Here is a 14,244-nt window from a genome sequence, read left to right on the forward strand (position 1 = left end):
AGATTGTCCGCCTCCTGCGCCCTCCTTTCTCCTTCTCCCGCTTCACCGCATGACCTTCACTGCATGGCTTCCTCGGCAGGCGCGCCGGCGGGTCTCCTTGTAGACACCGCAGCTAGCCACTACTCAGGATGTGTTTCTGTCACACCTCTCTAACTGAGGAGAGGCTCCTTGGCCAGCCTTCAACCTTCTGGGCACCTGGTGGCCAGACCAGTGACTCCCAGCCTGGGGTCATGGATGACTGAGTCCACTGGAAGTACAAACATGAAATGCTTTATTCTCCCCAACACCCACTCCCCACACATGCTGTGCTGACTCCCCTTTCCAAGTCTGGGCAGCTGGTCAGTCCCTTGATGAAATCTGGGCCTGATCCTGTAACTATGCAGTCACTTTCCATTATTAGCATACTTGCATTTTAAGATTTGAGACTTGGTTCTGTTTATTTGAAGACTTGATTCAAACTCAATTAGAAGCTCCTCTCCAGGTGGGAAGGAGAGTGCCCTGCTCTTCATCAAGTCTCTTTTCTTTGTCTGAATTGCCTTCCCTAGCCGCTCTCAGACTGTGGAGACTTCACTGGGCCCTGTGCAAGCCGCTCTCAGACTGTGGAGACTTCACTGGGCCCTGTGCAAGCCGCTCGCAGACTGTGGAGACTTCACTGGGCCCTGTGCAAGAATCCCCTGTCACTGGTGGGAGGGACCTGTTCTGATCTGGTCCCCTCAGATGCAGGTGGTCTCCGCACAGGTGGTGATCTGGGTTTCCTAGGGAGGGGTTCAGCTGTGTCCTGGCCCCTCCATCGCTGAAAAGCAGCCAGGCATACCTTCCCTGCCAAGGGAAGGCTCATATTTCAACCCCTTCTGTAGGCTGGTATACCACCTGGGCAGCCACAGCTGCTGCCCTGCTGCCAGCCTCTGTCCTCTTCACATGGAGACCCTGGAACACCTGGGTTTGTTTTTGGCAGCCTGTGGGGGGGCCCACAGGAACTGGAGTAGGAGGCTGGGACCCGCCTCTTCCCGATACCCAAGTCCTCCTAAGTCCTGGTGATTCCAGAGTCCCACCTTCAGAAATCTCCATACCAGAAACAGGCACCGGTTTCTATGTTCAATATGTCCTAAACTTCAGGGGTTACATCAGTCACCCCTTCCTCCTCTCCCCAAGAGAGAGAATAGGGAGCTGAAAAGCACATGGTCCCCCTACTCTCAGCTTCTGGGGGCTCTCCTACACTCTCTGGAGGATCTGAGAGCTCTCCGTTCATCACACGTCCAGTCTCTGAACAGGACCCTCCCAGAACCTCCTCACGTGGCCTTGGAAGTAGATGCAGCGGTCTCACCTCAAAACTGCGCTTGTTTTGAGTCCAGGCCCCCCCTTCCTCAGAGTGCCCATTTGGCTTTACTGGGGTAGGGGCGGGGAGGAGGTGAGCACTGGAGGTGGGGGCAGGAAAACCATATGTATCATACAGCTACTATCAGCTGCTCAGGAGCTCTGGTTTGTTAACAATAAGGAAGTAAGGCATTTACTTTTACTTAATACATGCAACACTTCAACAATAAAGAAAGAGCTGAGACAGTGCTGGGGGCCAGATCTCGCTCTGCGTGACCCTGGACAAGACTGCTGAATCTTCTACGGCTGTTTTCCTCATCTACACAGTGGAGATCAGAACCATCAAACCCACAGTGAGAAGCTGTGGGCTTGAAATAATAAAGAATTTCACACTGTCCCCACCACACAGTGACCATGAACTTCATAGTCGATATAGTGGCCATTATTCTTTTTAGACTTTTTTAAAACCCAGAGTTAAGAAAAGGCACGAAAGGGGTCTTATGTGGGGAAGGCCCACGGGGCCCTGGCTTGCGTCTCATGGCTGGCCAGCTCCGGCAGAGGAGCCTAGCACAGTGCCAGGCACAGGGGCCTGTAACACATACTTTGCTGAATGAGTGGTGTTCTCTTAATTCCAGGAGACTATTAATCTGCTACTTAATAATGAGGTGTTCTGAACACAGATTTAAGCTGCATTTGGTCCAGCAACCAAAAGAGACTGTGGGTCTTTAAAAAAATAAGAAGGAGAGACCCCTCTGTGTATGGAGGGTGGGCGGCCCTCCCGGACCGGCCTGGCAGGAGCCGGCAGCTGTCTCTCGGCGCCTGCTGGAGCTGGATGGCGGCCGTGAATACTTTCTTTCTTAAGTGAAGCTCCTCTCTGTGTGCGCTGAATCACAGCATTCACGGGGGGAGCGGGGACAAGAGCATTTACTAAGTGGATACCAGGCATCAGCTGGGGCAGGATGGGAGGCCTGGCGGGATCAAGGCTCTAGCAGGAAAGGAACATGAAACCGGCTCCTCCAACAGCGTCTCTGATCCCCATGGTGGGCGCTGGAGGGGGGAAGGGGAGGGGGCAAATGAACCCTCAGACCACAGACCTCAGCAGGGGGGTGGCGTGTGGGGGGTGAAGAGACCAGGCCCAAAATAGGCTGAACGTCTGGGGTGTCAGCTGGAATTTGCCCCTTCCAGCATGTCAGGGCTCAAGCATTCTGTTTATGAAATGCTCTGCACACATAGAAACCAGGACAGTCGGGGTTCCACATTAAAGGGGATGGGGAGGGTCCCCCCAGGGTGGATTTTACCCTGGCCTCACGCCTAGGAAGCTCACTCCATCAGTCCCTTCCAGAGCCCTCATTTATCTGCCCTGCGGCACCCTTAGGCCCCAGGAAAGATAAGCAAGGTCACCCATTGCTCACTGCTCCTGGGGAGAATCTCAGCAGGCATCTGTAAGGGGCCGGGACCCTCCTGCACTGACCACACTTCCTTTAGTCCCTCATCTCCTGCTTGGGTCAAAGGTCTCGTCCGACATAGACAATGTTCCAGAGCAACAATTTATATATATATATATATATATATATATATATATATATATATATATATATATATGATGGGGATGACTTAAAGCAGTTTTGAAAATTGCCTTGACATTTTTATAATGAATATACAAAGAAAACCAGCAAACTAAACATTAAATGTCTCCTCTCTCTGCTCCTCAGCCTCCCCTCCTGGGGAGGAGCCCCAGCATCAGCTGCAGCATGAGAGAGCAGGAACAAGACCAAATGAACATTCCTTCAAATACTGTTATGATGACAAAATGGAAACCAGGCAACTAAATGTCTCAGCAAATTGGCTTTGAGTAAATTGACCTGGAGCCCAAACTCTGGTGCTCAGATGGGGCTTAGTAAATATTTGTTGACTGAATAGCAAATGTGTCTGTTAGGTGGCAGCCAGACTGGAGGACAAGTGCTGCCCTGCCCCTTCCCCTGCCCCCTGGCAGTGGGCTGAGAAGTCAGGAACAAAGCATATCACACACAAGCTAAAAACAGGCTCTCAGAGCTGCTTTGTGACTGAGCAGGTGCCTTGTGCCCGACATTTGATTGGCAAGCACGTAACAGACAGAATCTTCAAAGGGCTTTCCTTGGGGCCTAGACGTCCTCTGTGACACTGGGCATTACAGCATAACCGGTAGCACTGCCTTCGAATCCTCCCACAAATGCAAGTCTCCTAACTTCTCACCAAGGCCAGGGAACACGTGCTTCCCCTGCCAGGCACAGGGCGGCAAGTCACAGGACCTGACCACAATACCTCCAGGAGAGCAGAGGACCAGCTGGCTCCCTCTCAGCTTTCAGGCAGCTGTTTTATTAAGTCGGGATGGATGAAGGATTTTGGCAGTTCCACAGGCCTCCTGATGCTCAGACCCACCGCTAGGCCTTTCCAGGACCAGCTAACCAGGAGAGGAAGGGCCTTGCCCTTTTGGCCCTTTGCTATGGGTCAACTTCACTGGAACCTTGATCGCTAAAACTGCCAAACTTTCTTGAATCTGATAAGTCATCAACTGATAAATGCATCATGTTGTAGTAAAAAAACAAAAAGTGTTGCCTATTAAACTCTGATGTGATATTAACTTTGAGGTGCATCCTGATTTCAGAGATCTTAAACCAAGAAAAACTGTGTTAGAATTTGCACCTTGTTTTCAGGACAATTGCGTTCCTGCTAGCTTGGAGGTAGGTCTTAACCCCAGTGCCTTACTTTCTGGCTGTGTGGCCTGGGGCCAGGAACTTCACTGTGCTAAGGCTGTTTTCTAGTTAGTGGAGCAGAAGAGTAATACTTCCCTCATAGGTTTTGAGAGAAGGAAAAAAACAATACTTACAGAATGTTGAGCTTAATCACAGGTAAATACATAAGGTGCTCTAACAAGGCTTGTGGGGACAACACATTTTGTCATCTTTTAGTGCCAAGATGGGTACATTGAGCTGAATCAATCTATGAATTCTTGGGACTGATGTTTCCCAACAGACAATGACAGAGAGCAGGGGGAAAAGAGATGTAAATTAAGAACTACCAACCAGCTGGCTAGGTTTATGGCTGGACAACAACAGCTGAGAGTACAGGAGGTTTGGGTGAGAATACACATTCTACTGGCATATAGAGTTCCTATTCTGGAAATGAAGGAGTGATTGTATTGAAGTAACTCTCTGGTCATTAACAATGATAAAATCTAGACAATATACAAAAACAAATTACTTGAAAGCCCTTGAAAACAACCCAAAGCAACAGAAACCAGAGGAGATGTGGTTCTTGAGAGATGGGTAGCACATGAGCGCATGTCCCAGTTTATGGTAATACATGGGAAAACGGGACTAAAACAGAATGCAGCAGTGTTATTGTCTGAGAAGATGGGAAAGAGGTTAGACATTGAGGGTGAAAATTAAAAAGGATTATGCTAGGAAGGTGAGAACCACAGAGGAAAAGCTTCAAAATTACTGTATAAATTCTCCCCCAAATCCTTAGATAACCCCTAAATTGCATATGTGTAGACAGAGATTCCAAGGATCCCAAAAGCTCCCCAAAGAAAGCAGCAGCTGGGAGGCAGAGAGTTCAACAATGCCTATAAGACAGAACTTAGAGTTCAAGTCTCTCCAAGCTAAAAAGGCTTAGGAAACACTTGGGGCTGTCGATTTAATTCCAGAAAAACCATGCCCTACAAATAAGCACAGGATTAAGAGTTATACCCTAGGGCTATGAAAAACAACAAAATAGACATACCTGAACAAAACCTAAAAACCAAAACTTCACAAACTCAAGTTGATATGGCAGTAATTTGACTGCCTGCTCGAACAAAACATAATATTCTTTAGAGAAAAACAATAAAACAGTCTTTTCAATGTATTATCCAAAATGTTCAGTATACAATTAAAAATATATAGGCATATGAAGAAGCAGGAAAATGTGACACACAATCAACAGAAATATTAGTCAATAAAATTAGTCCCACTGATGAACCAGATATTGGAATTAGTAAATAAGAACTTTAAAAAGAGCTATTATAAGCATACACAGGATTTTCAAGAAATGAAGAATAGAATAAATAGATGGATAAAGAATCTCAGAAGAGAAATGGGACCTATAAAAATAAACAGGTAGATTCTAGGACCAAAAAAAAAATGAAGTACCTGACATAAAACATATTTTAGATGAAATTACTAGCAGATTAGATATTGTAGAAGAAAAGGTCAGCAAACTTGAAATCCAAACTGAAGAACAGAGTGAAAAAAGATAAAAATAAATAAATACAAGAATATCAGTGACCAGAGTGGAACAGCACCTAGTGTATAAACGGAGTTCCAGAGAGGAGGGGGAGAGAATTGAGCAGGAAAAATATTTGAAGGAATATGACTAAAAATTCCCTTCATATCCCCAAATTCAGTGGAAAACAACCCACAGATCTAAGAAGCTCAATGAAGGCTACATAGAATAAATACAAAGAATACCACATCTAGTCACACCACAGTCAAACTAAAAATCAAAGACAAAGAGAAATCTTAAAAGAAGTCAGAAGGGGAAATACCCACTATGTACATAGGAACAACAATAAGGAAGAGAACTGACTTCTGATCAGAAACAATGTAGGCCAGTAGACAACAGAAAGGCATTTAAAAAGTTCAAAAAGGAAAAAAAAGTCAATGTGGGATATGTGAAGCTTGAAATGCTAGTGAGATTCCGAGGTTGCAAAATACAGCCATGTTCCTCTCCCAAGCACCCCCCTATAACACACATTATCCGTGCACCCCACACACATACTCCTACCACATACACAGTATCCCAGGCCCAGGTCTTAACATTCCTAACAGAAAAAAAAAAATTGAAACGGCAAAATGATAAGACATCAAATCATTTATACAAACTGTGGGACATAATTTAGATTCTTTATATTTTGCCACCATGTAAACATCACACATTTATCACCTTGATAAAAACTCTAATAGAAAAATGAAGATTCCTCCTTAAATGCTTTAGTTGCATGACATTTTGGTCCAACAGGCTGGTGGAAATATGGGAATAGTGCCCCTAAGGAGGTTATAGGGATTCCGAGACCCAGGAAGCATTAAGGTAGAAACTTGACAGAAGTGTTCCGGGTAAGAGTGGGGAGGAGTTTGGGAGCAGGAAAGAGCAGAAGCATACATTTCCCCAGCAACTGACGAATGCTGAATGTCAGGCATCATGCTAAGTGCTTCAGGTGCATTAACTTAATTCTCACTTACCTCTGAGGAGTATTATCATTGCTTTTTTTAAAAGAAGGAAACAAAGTTTGAAAGGGAATCAGAAAGTTGCCAGGTTAATGACAGAGTTGGTATTTGAGCTCATAGAACTCACAGGCAAGGAGGCAATAAAAATTACTACAGCCAACATTTATTGAGCACTTACTATATACTAGCCATTGTGTGTGACACAATGTATCACATCTTATTTTATTTTCACAACAGCCCTATGAGGTAAATACTTGTATCATCTCCAATTTATAGGTGAGCAAAGTGAGGCTCAGCGCTACCCAGCGGTAGGACTAGAATTTGACTCCATGGCTCAAGCTCCCCAGCAGCATACTCCACTGCCTAAGGCCACCAAAGAGGCAGGGGTTATGCAGAGATGGACAGAGCAAAGCTACCCTGGTGCTCCGCCCCCCCCCTTGATGAGATCTTAGGAACTTTGAATTGTGAAATCCAATTTGTTTCCAAGGGACTTGGGCTGCACCTGTTCCAGAGGGAGGGAAAGTCGGGGACTCGCCAACCTCTGCACCCAGACCCAGTGAGTCCACCTGCCTCTCTTACCAGGATGGCCACAACCATCTCCCAGCATCTCCTGATCACTTGTCTGAAGCTCCTCCCATCAACCCAGGCTGCATTCAACAATTAATGAGGGCTTTCAAAAGTTAAAGCAAGTCAGAACACTGCCATGCTCAAAACCTTTCAGCGGCTTCTGACCACCCTTGGGATAAAGCCCCACCTCTCATGAGGCCACATGTTCTGCCCTTCTCCCCCCTTTTCTCCTCAGCCACATGTACCTTTCAGCCCCTCAAAAGAACTCCCTGTAACTGCTCTTGCCTGAGGGTCTGCTTCAGTTACTACTGCAATGTAACACATTACCACCCAAACTTCACGGCCTAAAACAACCATTTGCTACCCTCATGGGCTCTGAGGGCAGGAATTTAGATATGGAAGAGTGGAATGGCTTATCTTTGTTCCTGATGTCTGGGCCTTGGCAGGAAGACTCTCTGGCTGGGGGGTGATTTGACGGTTAGGAGCTAGAATCATCAAGAGGCATCTTTTCTCACACCTCTGGGGCTGATGCTGGCTGTCAACTGGGATCTACATTACAGATGGTCTCTGCATGGCAGCTTTCCAGGTAGCTGGACTTCTCGGGCCCCAGCCAGGCCAGAGCTCCAAGAAAGTGTCCCAGTGAGCAAGGCAGAAGCTGCCCTACCTGTTCCTACCCAGCCTTGGAGGTCGTGTACTGTCACTTCCACTGCTTCTGTTGGTTACAAGCAAATCATGAACCCACCCAGATTCCAAGGGAGAGGGAGGCCCTACCCCTCAATGGAAGGAGTATCAGGGTCTCACTGTGGACCAGGAGATATTGTTGGGGCCATCTCTTTGAAAAAGCAACCCACCACACGGTCTCTACTCACTACTGTCTCTGCCCAGATCACCACCCTTTCTCCAACCTCACCATCTGCTAATCCTTACCAGTGTGCGGGTTTCAGCTGGAGCACCACTTTGTCAGGGAGCCTGCCTTGACCGCCCTGCCCAGGCCTAATCAGGCCTCTGGCCTAGACACTCCCTTAGCACTCAGAACTTCTCATGTACCCCAGTCTGTCTGTCTGTCTGTATCCCCTCCTGAATGGAGCTCTATGAGGACAAGGACTTTGGCTTCCTGGTTCTGATTCAGAGCAGGTTCCACGCATCCTGGAGAAGAGAGACAGACAGACATCCTAGAGAAAGAGCGGAGGAGGAAGGGGAAAAGAAGGCTATATGCCAGCCTCCGGGCTATCAAAGGTGTTTGATAGCTGCTGATCTCGGGCCCCAGCCTGCCATGGCTCCCCCCCCCCCAAGGCTCCACTGTGGCCCCTCCAGGCCCCCCAGGCCTTTTGGAGAATCCACAGACTGGGTAGGCATCTTCACCCGCACAGTAGATGGCTAATATTGTGGCCTAGAGCATACTGGGATCTTTGGGCAAAGACCCACATTCTGGAAAGGGATGGAACTGACAAATGGAAAAAGGAGTCTGTGCTGAAAAAAGCTGAGGCAAGGGGAAAACCTGCTCCCTGCAAAGACAGAAGCAGCAGTCCTTAGAAGGGTGGGCCACGGTGGACCCATGTGCCCAGGGACCAAGAATGTGATACACTGTGCTTAGGGGTGAAAAGAACCCCATTAAAATTTCTCTCTCAATCTGTACCCAAACATCAGCACCAGCAGCACCACCATCACTGATATTTTTTAAAAGAAAGAAGTCACCACCAGTTTTTCACAGGGCTGCTGCCCAGGCGGAGACATTTACCCTCCTCCCTCCCGTAGGACTGCTCACTTTGTGAGTCCAACGCTGTCTTCTTTCTGCTATGACTCTAAGCATTCACAAGGTCCACCTTGATGACAGACTGTGCTGAGGGCTCTGATGGTCCCCATTATTTCTTACTTGAAGAGCCTGGCCCTTCAAGGAACCCCTGGCCCACCTGTCCCCAGAGTCTGAGTTCAGTCCACTGAAGCGCCTTTGCCCTATTCCAAACCCTTTCCCAAGTGACCTCCCCAAATCCTCACTGCGGCCTTTGGAGGCAGATTACCAGTATGCACTCATTTGCTAATTCATGAGCAGGATGCCCTGAGAGGTGACTTAATCAGTGACTCAATCAGTTCACTCAGGTGGGAAGTAACAGTGTTTCTCCAGTGCAGCCCTCACCCCTGGCCACTTTCCTAGGCTTCCGCCTCTCTGACTTCCATGGCACAGATGCTACCGGCTTCTGTGCAGGCAGCCGGGGGCTGCCTTCCCTGGGCTTTAGAGATGGGAATGAAGCCTCTCGGACAGAGGTCTGCAGGGGCTGCCCTGCCTGCCCACCTGGGGCTCTAGGGGGCAGTGCTGGGGGAGCACCCAGCTCCCTGCAGCTTATACATTGTTGCCTGCACAGCTGGAGCAGATCTCAACCCATTAGTTGAGTCAGAGGGGAAGCCCTCTGCCTCGCAGCAGAGCGAACCAGGAGCAGCCTGGGCTTTGGGGAGCGGGCGGGCCAGGGAGCGAAGCTGGCCAGGCTGCTTGTGCCAAGGAAGGAGGGGACCTCCGAAACCGCCTGAGCGGCTTGGGCGGGAGGGGCCGGGCCAGCTGGGGCTGGAGCTAGTGTGACATCACCGGGGCGGCCCGCCTCTGTCTGGGGCTGAGGGGAGGCCCAGAGCCTTTCTGGGGCCTGGGGGATCCTCTTGCATTGGTGGGTGGAGAGAAGTGCCTGCAGCCAACCAGGGTCAGGCTGTGCTCACAGTTTCCTCCGGGCGGCATGTAAAAGCTCCACAAAGGAGTTAGGAGTTCAAATGAGGCTGCAGCTGACGGCCTGAGGACGGACCCGAGCCCTGAGCTTTGCTGCCGGAGCCCAGACCTGCAGAGCATGGACCCCAGGCAGCCCCCGGCCCACACCGCAGGAAGAGAAGGCAGGTTGTGAGCAGCCCCGCAGGACCCTGGGCCAGCCCCAGCCCTAGCCCAGCCTGCGGAGCTCCACTGCACGCAGAGCAGGGCCAGCAGCGGCCAGTGAGCAGGACTGCGCGGTGGCCAAGCCAGCCTGTGACCTGAGGACCCCTCCTGGGCGCCATGGACAGGCTGCTTCGCTGACGGCCAAGGAGAAGCATGTGAGGAGCTGCCCCAGGAGTCAAGCAGGAGAGAAGAGGTAAGGGACCAAGTCAGTGGCACCGAGGATCAGGGAATGAGAGGCAGCAGCTGGCCCCATGCCTCGGGGCTCAAGACCCCTAACCCCTCCAGCCTTGGGTCCGTGTGCAGCTGGATCCCAGAGGGGGTCACTCCTGCTTTCCCATGGCGCCAAACAAGGCATGTGGTGGGGCAGGACCTGTAGGTGCTTGGGCAGAGGGTGGTGTTCTGGGTGTGAGTCGTGGGCTGGGGTTCCGAGGCTTCATCAGTAAGCCCACTCTCCTCAGACAAAGGCCCTTTGGGTGATGACAGTGGCTCCTGGGCCAGCTCGGCGCCGGGGCGTGTGCACGGGTGTGTGCTATGTTAGGTGTGTGCTTGCCGGGCCAGCAGCCCAAAGGAGTCACAAACGGCAGAGGAGCTGAGCAGCTGGGAAGCTGGTTTAAAGCTGGGGTTCCTTTGCAAGCTGGCTAGGGATGTTACCCTGGCAAAAGCAAATGCAATTCTATGGGAGCCGGGAGCCCTCGTTCAGCAAGTCCCAGAGCTGAGCAGCCGGTACTCAGACCCTCGCCCCGGGTGTAGAGGGGTGAAGGGCTCCTGTGCTAGGAGGGACCGTCAGCCAGAGACTTGTTCCACTGTGACTCGGGACAAAGTGCTGCCCTGGCTTTCTCTGCATGTCCAAGGACACCCGATCCCTCCTCACACTGGATGGCACCCCAGGTGCCCGTGTCCCCAGCAGCTTGGCCGCGGCTGGGCAATCAGGGAGGAGTGGCATCAGGCAGAGGACAGTCCAGGCTCCTCATGCTGAGTCCCTTGAAAGTGCTCGGGGTTAGATAACATTTCGAAACAGAAATTCTTCCCTGATCCCTCCCTTTTTCCTTCTGTGACATGTATGTCACGGGTCAGCTCTGGCCTCTGTTGTGGGACTGAGAGCTCCCGCAGGCAGCTCAGTTACTTGGAAAGGATCCCCTTTCATCGGCGCTCTGAGGAAAGCTGAGAGTGCCACTTCCGAAGCTGGCCCGACGCTCCTCACATGTACTTCTCCAGACCAAGGCAGAGTGAGGCAGTGCTCACGAGCTAGGTTCAAACCCTGGCTCTTCTCCTTCTGGGCCAAGTGACTTGGGCAGAACACTTAGCCTCTCTATGCCTCAGTTTCCTTTTCTGTAAAATGGGGTGATAACAGTAACTATCTCTTGGTAACAGCTAATATTTATATTGTCTTAGCCTGATCCAGGCACTCGCCAACTTATAGAATCCTCACAACCACCTTATAAACTAAGTACTGCTATTCATCACCACTTTCCTGGTAGGACACTGAGGCACAGAGGGTAACTGATGTGCCTGAGGCCACATGGTTACTAAGTGCCAGCCTAGGACTCAAATACAGCACTCTGAACCACATTCCACTGCTTTCTAGGAGGGCCACACATGGCCAGGCTCGGGAAGGCCTTAGTACTGTTTCTAGTGTGCAGCAAACCCTCAGAAAATGTTAGTTACTGATTATTATGAACCATAACAACCAGAACCACAGAGAAGGAAGAGCAGAAACTCACATTCTCTCTGTGTCCTGGCACATCCTGCTAGGGTGTCGTAAAATCCACGAGGCCACCGAACCCTGGGGGTCCTCCCAGGAGCCTGAGTGGGGCTTTATGTCTGGGGTGACCTGCAGCATGTTTGGGTCCTAAAAGTCCATATTAAGAAGAAATGCAGATGTAATGACAAAAGGAACTCTGTGTACCAACACCAACTCTGGAGAACCATAGCTGGGAGGAAAGGGAACTACCTCCACACTGCAGGAGGTCCACAAAGCAGGAGCACCGTGCCAGGCCTGTCCTGGGGCTGCAGAGGAAGAGGCAAAGACCCCTGCCCAAACCCCACCTCTATCACCAAGTCTGGCCACATGGTGGCCAAGTCTGGTGGATCTGACACAAGCCTCTTACCCCCAGACAGTAACTTCTCTCCTGTGGCCCCAGAAATCTCAGTGGCCTCCCTGAGCCCCTGGAGGCATTCTGAAAGGATGATGTTAAATATTTGCTTCTGTAGCACAAGGCCTCTGGGACTGTGGAAGCGCCAGCCTGGAACCCTAGTGGCTCGCTACACTCTCTGGGCAGTCCAGGCCAACCAGAGCTCCGAATGACTTCACAGGGCTAGCTGACAGAATGAGGATTCATCACTACTCAACAAAGGCAGTAGGAGTGGGACAACAAAAATGTGTGAAGCACATGGTCTAGGCTAGGGGGACATTGCATGGTATTGCAGCAAGCTCATGGGCAAAACTAAGCTACTCCTCCATCCACAACAATATATTAAGTACCCACTGGGCCCAGAAAGGCACAAGCATGATCTCATTTCACCCTCACCAGAACCACAGGAAGTAGGTTCTAGTTTTAGCATCCCATTTTACAGATGAAAAAACCAAGGCTCAGAGAGGGTAAGCAATTTGCCCAAGGTCACACAGTTAATGATTACATAGAACTTGTTCCCTGCTCAGTCTGGCTCCAAAGTCCCTAACTTTCCCCACTCTACTGCTCTGTGCAAGGCGCACTGACCTTTCTTTTCCTGACCCTGTCATTGGATCCTGGTCCCTGCCCTTGGCCCCAGCAGCCACATCTGCTTTGGCCACTGTCCTATAGAATGCTGCACCCCCATTTGAAAACCATATGCTGACCCAATTCTGATGCATCACTTGCTTGTCATAGAAGCCTGCCTCTGAGACAAAAGGAATCACTGCCACCCCCTTTGACAGATGAGCCTCAGCACAGCCACACAGCGTGCCTGTGGTCCACGGTCAGTGGGAGATGGAACTGGATTCCAAGCCAGGCTGTCTGACTTCAGAAACCCACGCACCTGGCACTCTGCGCTGCTGTCCCCTCCCCCATGTCAGCACCACAGAATTCTGGCACCAGCTCAGTGGGGCAGCGCCTCCTTGTGTTTCTTGCACTTCTACTTGGAGACTCCAAGGGCTGCTGAATTGGAAGAGGGTCCCCAGGGTCCACACTGAGTCATACCTGAGCGGTTCCTCAGGAGCCATCAGCAAGATGGCACTGGTCGCTATTGGTCGAACAAACATAACAGAGAGCAGCTCTGCGCAAGACAGGTACACTCAGCTTGATCTCTCTCTTTCTTTCCTATTTATTTATTTGAGAGGAGGGGAGATAGACTCCCGCATGCGTCCAGACTGGGATCCACCTGGCAACCTCTGTCTGGGGCTGATGCTCAAATCAACTGAGTCACCGGCTGTGAGAGAGGAAGAGAGAGAGAAGGTGGAGAGGGAGGGGAAAAGCGGATGGTTGCTTCTCATGTGTGCCCTGACGCGTCAAACCCAGGACATCTGCATGCCAGCCAAATGCTCGATCCACTGAGCCAAACACTCGGGACCATTGGCCTCTCTGGGCCTCTCAATCACAGCTCATTTCACCAGAAATGGTCTCCATTGACAGCAGTCAGATGGGGAGGGCCTCTCTTTTTTTTGCCCATAGCCCAGTGAGAGGAGGTGGAAGGTGAAGCTTATAATCACACAAACACACAACAGCAGGAGACTTGTAAAGAGGAATCATATGGCACTAAGAGGGGCCATGCAAGATGGGCAGTGCTGTCCCCACTTTACAGAGTAGGAAACTGAGGCTCAACTCAGAGGGTGCAGCACCTCTGCCCAGGTCTCTCCACTTGACTAATGGGTCAAAAAAGAAGGAATTCAAGCTCATTCTACCCCTTCCTGCTGCTATCCTGGACAAACACACTGTGGAAATCTTAAGAATGAATCAATTCATTGAACAGCATTTCTATTCTGTGAATTTATATAAAACATCCCAAATAGAAGGGTTATTCAGCCACTGGCAGCTTGGAGTTTGTGGTGATAGGTCACATCAGAACTTCATTCTGCCTGTAGTTTCTATGACAAAACCATCATTCCCTCACTTTGACTTTAAGCCATATGACTGATTTAATAACAGCTTTTTTTTGGGGGGGGGACATTATAAACATTACATTGTAATGTTGTAAAACATTATAAAATTGTAAACACTGTAATACATTACAATG

General features: G+C 50.0%; 2 protein-coding genes across 14 annotated transcripts in view; one reads left to right on the plus strand and one right to left on the minus strand.

Annotated features, from left to right (window-relative positions):
* RALGPS1 (Ral GEF with PH domain and SH3 binding motif 1) overlaps positions 1-14,244 on the minus strand; it is a 330,788-nt gene that overhangs the window by 79,090 nt on the left and 237,454 nt on the right. The gene's annotated exons all lie outside the window — the stretch shown is intronic.
* The window catches only part of ANGPTL2 (angiopoietin like 2), a 39,118-nt gene continuing 34,603 nt past the window's right edge, over positions 9,730-14,244 (plus strand). Inside the window, exon 1 of the mRNA XM_066256171.1 lies at positions 9,730-10,228. The gene's annotated coding sequence lies outside the window, so the exon portion shown is untranslated. The remainder of the gene's footprint in view (positions 10,229-14,244) is intronic.

Source organism: Saccopteryx bilineata, chromosome 2, assembly GCF_036850765.1.
Source record: "Saccopteryx bilineata isolate mSacBil1 chromosome 2, mSacBil1_pri_phased_curated, whole genome shotgun sequence".
Lineage (NCBI taxonomy): Eukaryota > Metazoa > Chordata > Mammalia > Chiroptera > Emballonuridae > Saccopteryx > Saccopteryx bilineata.